Genomic DNA, 11,157 nt, shown 5'->3' with positions numbered 1-11,157 from the left:
TCTCTGGCTCGCTCTCGCTGGCTCGGAGCTCGCGGCTGACATCTAGACCGAGGGAGAGCTGCCGGCAGAGGGGGCAGGGGGCGCCTCCCTACACTCTCCCACCCGCCGCCGCCTGGCTCGCCGGCTCTGGCCCTACCAATGTTTGCCGACACCTCCCTGGGTCCCCTCGGCCCGCACGGAGCCACCCTGGCAGTGGCGATGTGGGGCGGAGAGGGGGGCATACATGGGTGACCCGGGCGCAAGGCGCGCGCTCAGAGGGAGGCACCCAGCCGCCTCGGAAGGTGCAGCTCTGGGCGCTGGCCGTCGGAGGGACCCTCAGGTGCTCAGAGCTGACACGAGCGCACACTGACGCCGAGGCATACACCCATTCCTACTCAGAACCCCTCCCAACACCCCACCAAGTCACCCCCACATGGCACCCAAGGAGGCCGAGGACACCGAGGGCACAAGGCCTGCACGAGAGAACATGAGTGGTCAGTGCCCCAGAGCTGGCTTGGTAACCTGACTTTTCCAGTCATATTTATACTGAGCGGTTCTCCTGGCTCCTCTCTTCTCTGAAACCCTGGATCCTAGACTACACCCAAAACAGACCATGCCAACATCAGGGTGGTTTCTGAAGTCCAAAGAAAGAAATTACCATGTGGTTCTGGTTTAGGCAGTGGAGATGGGGAGTGGGTGGCACTACCTCCCAAACCTCTGCCTAGATCCCGTTAGGAATGGGCCCACCCACCAAGAGAACCCAAAGGGATTCCCACACCTGTTATCGCAACTCTGTGCATACCTCCCTCATCCTCATCCCGGCTCCCAGCATAGTCTCAGGGAAGTGGCACCTTCAGCAGTGTCCAGTAGGCATTCCCTGGGATAGGCAACCATCAAGGACGACCCTCTAAAGGAGTCAACGGCTCTTGGCCTCCTCTCTCCTGTCCCTTCTTTAGTTTTCCGTGTCCTCACACCCAGCAACTCCCTGCCCATTACTGTCCCTCCCATCAAAACATCTCAGAGCCTCCTTATTAGATGGACATGATTGATAATGGCATAAATTCCTATACCTCCCTATATGGGTTATATTCTCACAGAAAACAAAGTTGTGTGAATTGGGGAGCCTTTGAAAGGAGCTGTGAGATGATAGTTTAAACAAGCCCCAAGGTGAGCAGCACATGTAGGTCAGGCTTGGCCCACCCATAGAGGACCCCACTGAAACTTTGCTCTCACCAATGAGAAAATGAACCAAGCCAGAATGAGGAGTAAACCAGATGTTTGATTCTTTGGTTAAAGGATATTCCAGGAGACAGCGTGGAGCCCTTTTAGTCTCTGCTTCTCTGCTAAGTATTGCATGGCCCAGAGAGCAGCAAGGAGTTATCTTATTAAGCTTACGTGAATACATTGATCTGGCTCCACTCTTCCCAGAAACCCTGAATCCCAGACTCTAGATAAAGCACACAATATCAGGTTAGTTTCAGAAGTCCAGAGACACACATAACAAAATCACTCAATGCTACTGCCTCTTGGACATCCTTCCCGGGTGGAGGAAGCCCAGGGCCAAATGTCTCTCTGTGCAAGACTGGGATTAGCATGAGGCCAGCCAGGCACTGAGGATACAAAATCGAAGGAAGTCCCCTCACCCCCAGATCCATGTAAGGTTTGCATCACCTGATCCTGGCACTGCTTCTAGGTGCCCCTTTTAAAATTGCTGCATGGGACCATCACAGTCCATTCCCACAAGTGAGAGCCCAGATAGCCCCACGAAAGTTCCTAATGGGTTACTTAAGGAATATTGTTCAATAAAAGCAGGGCAGGGGGTACTCCTTCTGCATATCTGTTGGCCACTCAGTATGCCATAAAATGCTGAAAGGAAGGGGGGAAGGTGAGAAAACAGCTCTGTCTCCATTCTCAGTCATTCTGGCATGTATTTTTAATACAATCTGATTGTCTTTTTCCTCCTCGTATCAGGCGTGTGTGTGTTTGTATGTGTGTGTGTGTGTGTGTGTGTGTGTGAATATGGCTTGAGTTCCAGGCCCATTTCCTGATGGATAGACGGGAAGTCAAAGACCTTTTTCTTTTTTTTTTTCAGAGGTGGCAAATAAAATGTGTTTATTATTCTTTATCTCCTGCCTAGTGTGTGGTGTCATTTATTTTCATTCAGAGAAATGAATGCCATGTGGTGCCTGAAGAGTAATAACAGAGCCAAATGACAGGGAAGACATACAGCAAAAAGCTGGACCAGCTATGGGCAGGTGAGGGGCCCAGCCAGCTCTCCGTTGTTAATGGGGCCATATCTCAAATTGCCTTTTCCCTGCTTTCCTTTCACTGAATAACACGGTGAAAGGCATACTGAAGGGGGCAGTTATCACATTATCAGAAGGAGGAGCAGAAAGGGTCAAATTAGCCGCAGTAGAGGATTTTTTTTTTCAGTGATGGCCCATTGGATTGACTCCCTTAAGTTAGGAGAATGGAATGGGGTGGGATGAGTAGAGCCTCCACATTGGAAGTTAGAAGACACATGTCCTACTTCTGGTCCTGTCATCGGCTTTATAATTTGGAGCAGGTCACGCCCTCTCAATGATACTTCATCTCTCATTTGACACATTTGCCCCTTAGAGTTGCAATGACATTCAAAGGATATACCATCTTATTAATGTGCTTTGAAACTCAAAGGTAAGTACAAAACACATGTAGGGAATTAGGGTCACTTTCCAGACAAACGTATCTTTTTTATTTTCAAATAGAATGATACAATGAGGGTAGGCCTTCTGCTGTCTTGTCCGCACCCCATGAATAAACGCACAGGCAAAGGCAGCATCTTACCACAGTTCAAAATGTGTTTCTGCATTAGATACAAGTTCTTTTGACTCTCACACCTCCTCTACCCCCTCCAACTGACGAAGGCTAAGGGAGACACAAGTAGGACCATCTAGCTGTCCCCTACTGACAATGGCTCTGAGAGTCACTCCCTCTGTCCCTTGTCTGGTCGTGAAGCTGGTTATGTCATTGTCTGGACCCACGGCCACAAGAGGGAGAAGCTAAATGGCATATTGCTTCAGAGAGTCCTGTTTTCTAAAGAAGCTATGTTTGTGGGACTTGGGTTGGGGTTTATTGCTGGGTTTAGACAGAAAAAGTATTGGTTCATCTCTCACGGCTGAATAAAAGGACCAGTTTAATAGGAAAGAGGAGAAGAAACCCTTAAATTTCCCTTCACTTAGCTACCACCATTTTATTAGCCTAGGAACAGTGCTGCTATTTAAGTTGATAAAAGCCAGATTTGCTCGTTAAATAAATCACCAGAGCCTGGTGGTGCTAGAGAGACATTTTCTTTTCCCCAAGAGCTGCCCTCACGGCTGAGTCTTGTACCTTGCACTGGACAGAAACCACAGGCAGGCAGGCAGCAGCTTAAAAACCTAAATTGTGGCGCCACCTGCAGGACAGCAGAAATATCATCAGTATCCCACAGCTCAGCAGAGGAGGCAAGAGGAGCCTTCTGCAGTGACATGGGTGATGCCAGGGTCCCCTCTGGCCCCTGCTTTCTGCATGTGTCACCAGATGTCCACAGCACACTCCAGCAGCCTTTAATATGCATCCTCCTTGAATGCTGCCATTTCAAGGCATGGACGGCAGCTCTCAAGATTCTCAGTCCATTCAAACTAACTTATTCTTCCCTCTGTCTCCCAAGGGACTAAGTGGACCTCTAAGCCAAGTCTTCGAGACTGGACCATGGAACAGTAAAGCAGAAAGGAGAAGTGACTGCCTTTCGAGGAAGATGAGGGGAGGAACATCCTTGTGTCACCACAGTGCCTACTAGTAGGTTGAACTTGGTGGCTGGGTATTCATAGCAGACCCAACTGTTCCAGGCTTCCCTAGCATATGGGTGCAAATGAGCACAGAGATATTAACATTCGAATCTCAACTCCCAGCCTTTTCTGCTCAGATAAGACTTTGGCCACCACCGAGAAACCCCTCCCTGTCTCTTCCCATTATGTCAGAGACCCCCTGTGCTTAGGAACAAGTCTGACCACTTCATTCACCACGAGTACCCTCTTGGAAATCCACTGCCCATGAGCCATTTGATGGAAGGACATCTCTGCATTGCCAGCTCTGTGGTTGCCCTCTGTAAGGGCACCTCCACCAGGCTGCACTGCTGGACATGGCAAGCTCTGCTGCAGTGCCATGGCTTTCCAAGCCACACCTGGGGATTGGTGTTTAAGTAGGGAGGACACCCCTCTCCTCCTACACACACACACACACACACACACACACACACACACACACACTGTGGATCTTGATCCTCTGGGCGCCAAAACAACTCCCATACCTCCCATGGTCCCAGTCTTACTCCCCTTCTTCCCCAGACCATTTCATCCATTGCCCCCTCTCCAGAATGCTTCCTTCTTCCTTCTCTTTCAACTAACAACAACAACAACAAAACTTGTCTTTTTAACCACAGAAACCAGAAGTTAGAGGATATTGTGAGGTAAGGGGAGATCGAGGGAGGGAGGTGGCGTGACCTAACTCCATTGGCCAGAAACAACAGAGTCCCAGATCTGGCCAAAGCCATGTCTTGCTACAACAAGAAAGGAGAAATACCTCAGTGTAACACTTCTGGGGGTTAAGTCCTGGGAGGCACAAGATCCCATAGTATGCCTGAATTCCAAGGACTGGATACAGTTCATGTCTCCCACATGGCGCCTCTCTCTCGGCACTACCTGGTTTAAATGAGTCACTTGGCCCCTCAGACTGGGGTGCACATAACAGAAAGGCCTCAGGTTGTTTTCCTTGTGATGAAGATGGATTTGTGCTGATGGGTTGAAGGCTCTTGCCTGGTAACACATTTACAAGATGGTTGCCAGGTGGTCTGAGTGTAAGCTGTTCTAAGTGACTGTGGTTGCCAGCCTCCAAAATGGCCATAGTGACTCTCAACCAGAGGTATTCATGCCCTCACGCAGTCTGCTCCCACACTGAATCAGAGCTGACTTAACTGACCTAGAAGTGACAGTGTCCAAGGCTAGGTCAAAAAAAGACATTTTAGCTTCCAGCTTGGTCTCTTGAGGCCCTTGGACCTGCCATGTGGTGAGAAACTGAGCCTACCCACCACCAACCAGTGCCAGCTTGCCATCCCCATGAGCAAGCCACCCTAGGAGCCCATCCTCCAGCCCCAGTTCAGCCCTCAGATGATTTCAGCCTTCAGAAGCTTCCAACTGAGGTCCCAGACATCATGGAGCAGAGATAAGATATGGTTTTATGCCAGGGATTTGGTATGCAGTAACAGATAACAAACACAGTGATTTGCAGGGAAGATATCATTCCTCTGACCTTGACCTCATTAACCTCTTAAGTCTATTATTTGAGCCCACTTGGCTTTAGAATGAGAAGGACAAAGAGGGGCATGCTTGATGCATGATAGTCTCATGCTGGTCAGGACTAGGCACCAATAGATGTCCTGCCAGTCACTCCCTTCAGAGCTCCTGGGTTAAGCCTCTTAGTACATCTTAGTGTGTTACATGGAAATGAGAAAACCCAGTGAAGAGGCTTGAAAGCATCCACATACAGAATACTGAAATCCAGCACTCACCTGAGATGGGCCATCATCCGTTCAGTTCCAGGGTATTGATCATCAGAGACATTCAAGAGAGAGGCAGAAAGTTGTGCCAGGCCCTGTTCACTTTCACAAGCTGTCTGGCACCTGCCTCTGCCAGAGAGTCTTTTGGAGGTGAGGTTGAATGAGGTTCCAGGGTGAGGCCTTGCACCTGTCAAGCACCAGGCCTAGTGGTGCAGAAAGCGTTCCCTACATCTGATCCTGACCCGTGCTGCACCACAGGGCAGGAGGGAGGCCCAAGGATGCTTCCCATAGATGGCAGGTAGTGTAAAAAGAGACTAGAAGCGAGATGTGATTGAAAGCTAATCGTCCACTTTCCCTACACACCATTCTCCTTGAGAACTTCTCGTATCACCTTCTCTCCTGTGCCCTCAGCAGCTTCCAGAGAGCTCAGAGGAGCCTGGAGGCTATCAGCAAGTCCAAGGCATACACAAGGGTTAGGACGAGAGAAGAAGGGAAGAAAGAGGCAAAGAGGAAGAAGAATGAAGGGACAGTGGTGCCTATGTGAAGTGGAGAAAGACAGCCGCAGACAGTTGCCTTGGGGATTCTGAGGACAGGGCTTAGGCCCAAGGTGACCGCTCCCCACTTTAGTGTCTGCCTCCAGGACTCTGCAGCCTGGCTCCCTTCTCCTTCTGGCCCTATTTTCCTGGCTAGGCCCAATATTCTTCCTCTGTTTTTAAAGGGCTTTCTCCTAATGCACCCCTGCTGACTGTAACCTTCACAGATGTGATGTGTCCCTTGTGGAGTCCAGAGAGAGCAGGTACCCTCGAAGCCTGAAGTCCACAGAGGTGTGTGGTAGCACATGAGGCTTGGGGAGGGCCAATCATGCCATCTCTCCCCAACTTTGCAGCCAGCAATGCCAGGCCAGCAGCTGGAAATCAGCCACTGTGGATGTATTTGCACCATGGAAATTGGCACATGCTACAAATCGGGACTTTTGCTTTTGTGGAGAGCTGATTGTTAAACACCTTCCAGTACACTTCTGGCAGGTCCAGTGATGGGCCTGGATAAGGTAGGTCAGCCCAGGCCTGCCCAGTTCTCAAATAATTGTTCATAGGAACCCGTCAGATACATGAACTGCATCAGCCCAGTTCAGGGTCAGAGTAAGAGTTTCTTTCTGTGCGTACCCCATCTTTTGATTATAAGAAAATATTAATATGGAATCTTTCTATTAGCTGTTCTTTCCAAGTCTTACAGGTAAGGAGCCTTTACTCGTGGTTTTTGAAGCTAAAATCAATTTGTTATTCTTTTCCTGGTAGGTAAACTGAGGCAAGGGATGTTGACGTGACCCACAGGTGCGTAGGAAACTTGAAATATACATCTGGTAACACCTGTCATTTACTCCCTCCACCTCAAACTTAAGATTTATGCCTTGGGTTTGGCAGAAATTCTGTTTTCATTTCCTCAAAGCACTGCTGTTAAAATTACCATATATCCATACAACAGAACATGGTGCAGATGTAAAACAAAATGAAAACAAAATGAAGTAAATCTATGTATGCTGCTCTGAAAAACAACAGCAAAATGCAGAACGGTGTATTCGTGTATATCTTTGCATATTTTGAGTATACAAAATAGGCTTGTACATACATAGGACATTTTGGAAGGATATACAAAAAACAGCAGAAACCTCAGAGTGAGAGAACGATATGTATTTTCTTAATTTATTGTATATTCTTATTCTTTTTGACATTTTACCACGTGCAAGTACTACATTCTCCATTTTTCAAAAAGCTAGTTGAAAATGAACAAAAAAATACTGCTACTAAAAACATCTTTCTCACACCGCCAGTCCTCTGCTCGCTCTCTCTTCTCAAATCCAGCCAACCACTCCTCCACCCCATCTGTATCATATTCGAGTTTGCCTTTGTTCTAGTTTCCTACTAGATGCACCCTGTTGCTCCTCTTTTGTGGGCTGCCATGAAGGTCACACAGCAGCCTGTCTGCCTAGGCATGATCCCGTAAACGTCCCAGAGAATGAGACTTCATCTCTCATTTCCTAAAGACCAGCCAGTATCCTGCTTGGCCAGAGAACTTCTGTTTGGCACTAGATTGATTATAGGGGGATTCCAGAGATGCTCCAGCACCTCCTTTCCATGCTAAAGCAAGCAGCTTTAGATCAAGTCAAAGGAAATATCCTTCTACATTGGAGTCAGTAAACTCATGGAAACTAACACTCAGACATGGTACAGGCCAAAAATAGGATGATGCCAGGAAACATTTAGATAGCAACGGGTAAAAGCTCCATATTGTTATTAATGTTATCAGGAACTGTGTAGGGAGAGACAAAGAAAGACCAGAGACAGGCAAATGGCATTCCAGTTTTGCAAAAGGGGAAAATAATGTGAGTTCTGAAAAACACAAACAAATGAGTGTGGCCCCCAAAGTGACCATTGGATCACTAAAAGATAGGTATATGATTATTTAGAAAAGGATGTGATTGATCACTAGGAGTAAGTCTGGAATTACTGTCTTCATCATTTGGGGCTGCTATTATGAAATGCCACTCTCTGGGTGGCCTTAACAACAAATGTTTATTTCTTATGGTTCTGGAGGCTGGAAGTCTGAGATGAGGCCAACATGGTCAGGTTCTTGGTGATGGCTCCTTTTCGGTTTATGTCCTCAGATGGTTCTTCCTTGGTTCATTCAAGCAGAGAGAGATCTCAAACGACTCTTCCTCTTTTTATAAGGACTCTATCCATCAGGGGCGGGGGCTCTACCCTCATGACCTCATCTAAACCTAATTACCTCCAAAGGCCCCAACTTGGGGGGTTAGGGCTTCAACATACGAATTGGGAGTGGGATAACACATTTAGTCCATAGCAATTACAAAGAACAAACTTGGTTAGGCTGGTCTTGCTCTCTAACTCAACAAGGCTGTGAGGCTTTTAGATCAAGGAAACGTAAGTGAGAACATCTGAACTGAATCAAGGCATTTAATAGACTCTTTAATAAAATCCTTGTAGAACACCAGGCAATGTAGGCTGGTGAATTAATTGACTCAATGGTTAAACCCCAAAGATGTTCATTAATGCATCAAAGACAACATGAAGGAGGGTTTTCTTAGGGTATATGTCAGAGCTCTGTTCTCAGACTAATCCTATTCAACACATTTACTAATGACTTGGATAATGATAGAGGAGACATGGTCATCAAATTTGTCTACGATTGCAATAAAAGAAACATATTAAATGTGAGTATTGACAATCCTGCTCCATCTTAAAGAAAAAGAAACTTTTGCCGAATGTCGGGCATTCTGGGTGTTGACAGGGCATTTTGGTGTTGCCTTGAGGTACCATTCTAAGGAATGAAAAAGGTGAGAGAGCTTAACAGATTTACGTTTGAAAATATATGGCGCTCTCAGGCCAGGTATGGTGGCTCACACCTATGATCTCAGAACTGGGGAGGACAAGACAGGTAGATTTCTTGAGCTCAGGAGTTCAAGACCAGCCTGGGCAACATGGTGAAGCCCCTTCTGTACTAAAAATACAAAAAAAATTAGCCAGGCGTGGTGGTGGGCACCTGTAGTCCCAGCTACTCAGGAGGCTGAGGCAGGAGAATCACTTGAACCCGAGAGGCGGAGTTTGCAGTGAGCTGAGATGGTGCCACTGTACTCCAACCTCGGTGACAGAGTGAGATTCCATCTGTAACAACAACAACAACAAAATTAATTAGCTGGGTGTGATGGCATGTGCCTGTAGTCCTAGCTACTCAGGAGGCTGAGGTGGGAGGATTGTTTGAGCCCAGGCAAGAGGTCCAGGCTGCAGTGAGCCGTGATTGCACCACAGCACTCCATCCTGGGTGACAGAGTGATACCTTGTCTCAAACCAAAAACAAAGTATGAGCTGAAGTTGACAATAAGCTCAATATGAATCAATAGTGAAACACTGCCAAAGTCAAGGGAACATAAGCTGTATTAAAAGAGAATGGAGTCCCAAAGGAAGCAGTCCTGCTCAACTTTGAGATAGGTAGACTATACCTGCATTATTGTATAGAGCTCAAGGCCCCACACTTTAAGCACTTTATGATAAGTTTGAGCACATTCAGGAGAGAGTGGCCGAGCCCAGAAGGGAATTAATTTGAAACAATCAAAGTAACTGGTGATGTTCAGCTTTGAGAAGTAAGGCTCAAGGGAACATAACAGCTTCAAATATTTGAAGGGCTGTCAAAGAGAAGAGCTACTGCATTCCTTCTGTGTAACATCAAGATGTGAAAGTAGGATCAGAGAATGGAACTTATCTTATTTAGACATATTTTGGCTCAATGCGAGGAATGCCTTTCTAATAGAGTTCTCTAAAGATAAAATAAATTTCCTTGAGTGGTAGTGAGTTCTCCATCACTTCGTGTGGTCAGGCAGAAACCAGGGGATGCTCAAGTGAAGACTAGAGTTTGGATTGAATGACCTCTGATGTCGCTAGAGGTTTGAGATGTTTTTCATTCTGTACTTATCCTTGTATGCCCTAGGGTGCCGTAGGCTTTGCATTGACTCAGTAGATATTTATTAGGTTGAACTGGAATGCTTTGGGGGTAATTCCTTGGGAAGAGAACCAATATCCCACCCAAGACCATTACTAAGGAGAGAAGTCAAGGATGAAGCCAGAAACTTAAGGCCAAGGGTGGGACAAAGGGAAGGAGCAGGCACAGGACTCAATTAAACCCTGCCTCTTCCCACTCTGCACTGTACACCTCATTCACCAGATGCACCATCTTCCACTTGGTGCTGGTCCATATGAATTTATCTTCCATGTTCCTTTTGCCTACTGGATATTCATATAATCCAGGGCTCTGAATTTTTGTTTATTTTTCTCTTTGGTTTTCAAATCTTCCTCCCATTCCACACTCCCTGGAGTTCCCAGTCTTTCTTTGTTCTATGTCCAGATTCCTTTTGTCTCCCTTTTCACTAGGTGGTCTCTCCCTTTCCTTGGGGGACCCTTTCCATTTCTCCCTTCTTACCCCTTAACCCTCTGAAGCCTTCAACAGTTAATAAGGTCCTGAAAACTAGTACAGAGATCTTAATGTCTTAAAGACGCCTCAGGTGATGAACTCAGTGTCAGGTAGTATCATCTCATCCTATGGACTGTGAACCTGGGGGCTGGACAGGTTTTTGTCCTATGCCTAACTACACTGTGGACATTCTTCAAACTAAAAATAATGACTGCTTTTTCCTCCTCTAGTTTGTCTTAAATGACCTGAACAATGACATTCTCATCTCTCCCTTGGGAGAAATTCTATCATCAATGCACCTGTCTGTGAAAGAATGTGTGCTTACTTCTTCTGCAGGAGTTCCAAATTCTATCTAAACTCTTTACCATTCCCAATTATGCTTCCTCCCATACTGCAATCAGTATTATCAACACTGCCATCAATTTCTTCTCCTGAAAATAAAACTAAAGCACCTGTATTTTCCTCTCTGGTGGCTTTATCAACATCTTTCAAGCATGATCATAATTTCCCTCCTAATTCTTCACGCGTATTCAGGCATAGAAACTACAGGAAGAGAACACACCTTGAGGAAGGAAGGAAGGAAAGAAGGAAGGAAAGAAGGAAGGAAGGAAGGAAGGAAGGAAGGA

At 46.6% G+C, this 11,157-nt stretch overlaps 1 protein-coding gene across 2 annotated transcripts in view; it reads right to left on the bottom strand.

Moving 5' to 3' along the window:
* The window catches only part of PLXNA4 (plexin A4), a 539,940-nt gene that overhangs the window by 462,542 nt on the left and 66,241 nt on the right, over positions 1 to 11,157 (bottom strand). The window lies entirely within an intron of this gene.

The sequence above is a fragment of the Mandrillus leucophaeus genome, unplaced genomic scaffold (assembly GCF_000951045.1).
Source record: "Mandrillus leucophaeus isolate KB7577 unplaced genomic scaffold, Mleu.le_1.0 Scaffold5, whole genome shotgun sequence".
Lineage (NCBI taxonomy): Eukaryota > Metazoa > Chordata > Mammalia > Primates > Cercopithecidae > Mandrillus > Mandrillus leucophaeus.
Note: the sequence above shows the minus strand (reverse complement) of the source record. Positions and strands in the feature narration are given on the sequence as shown.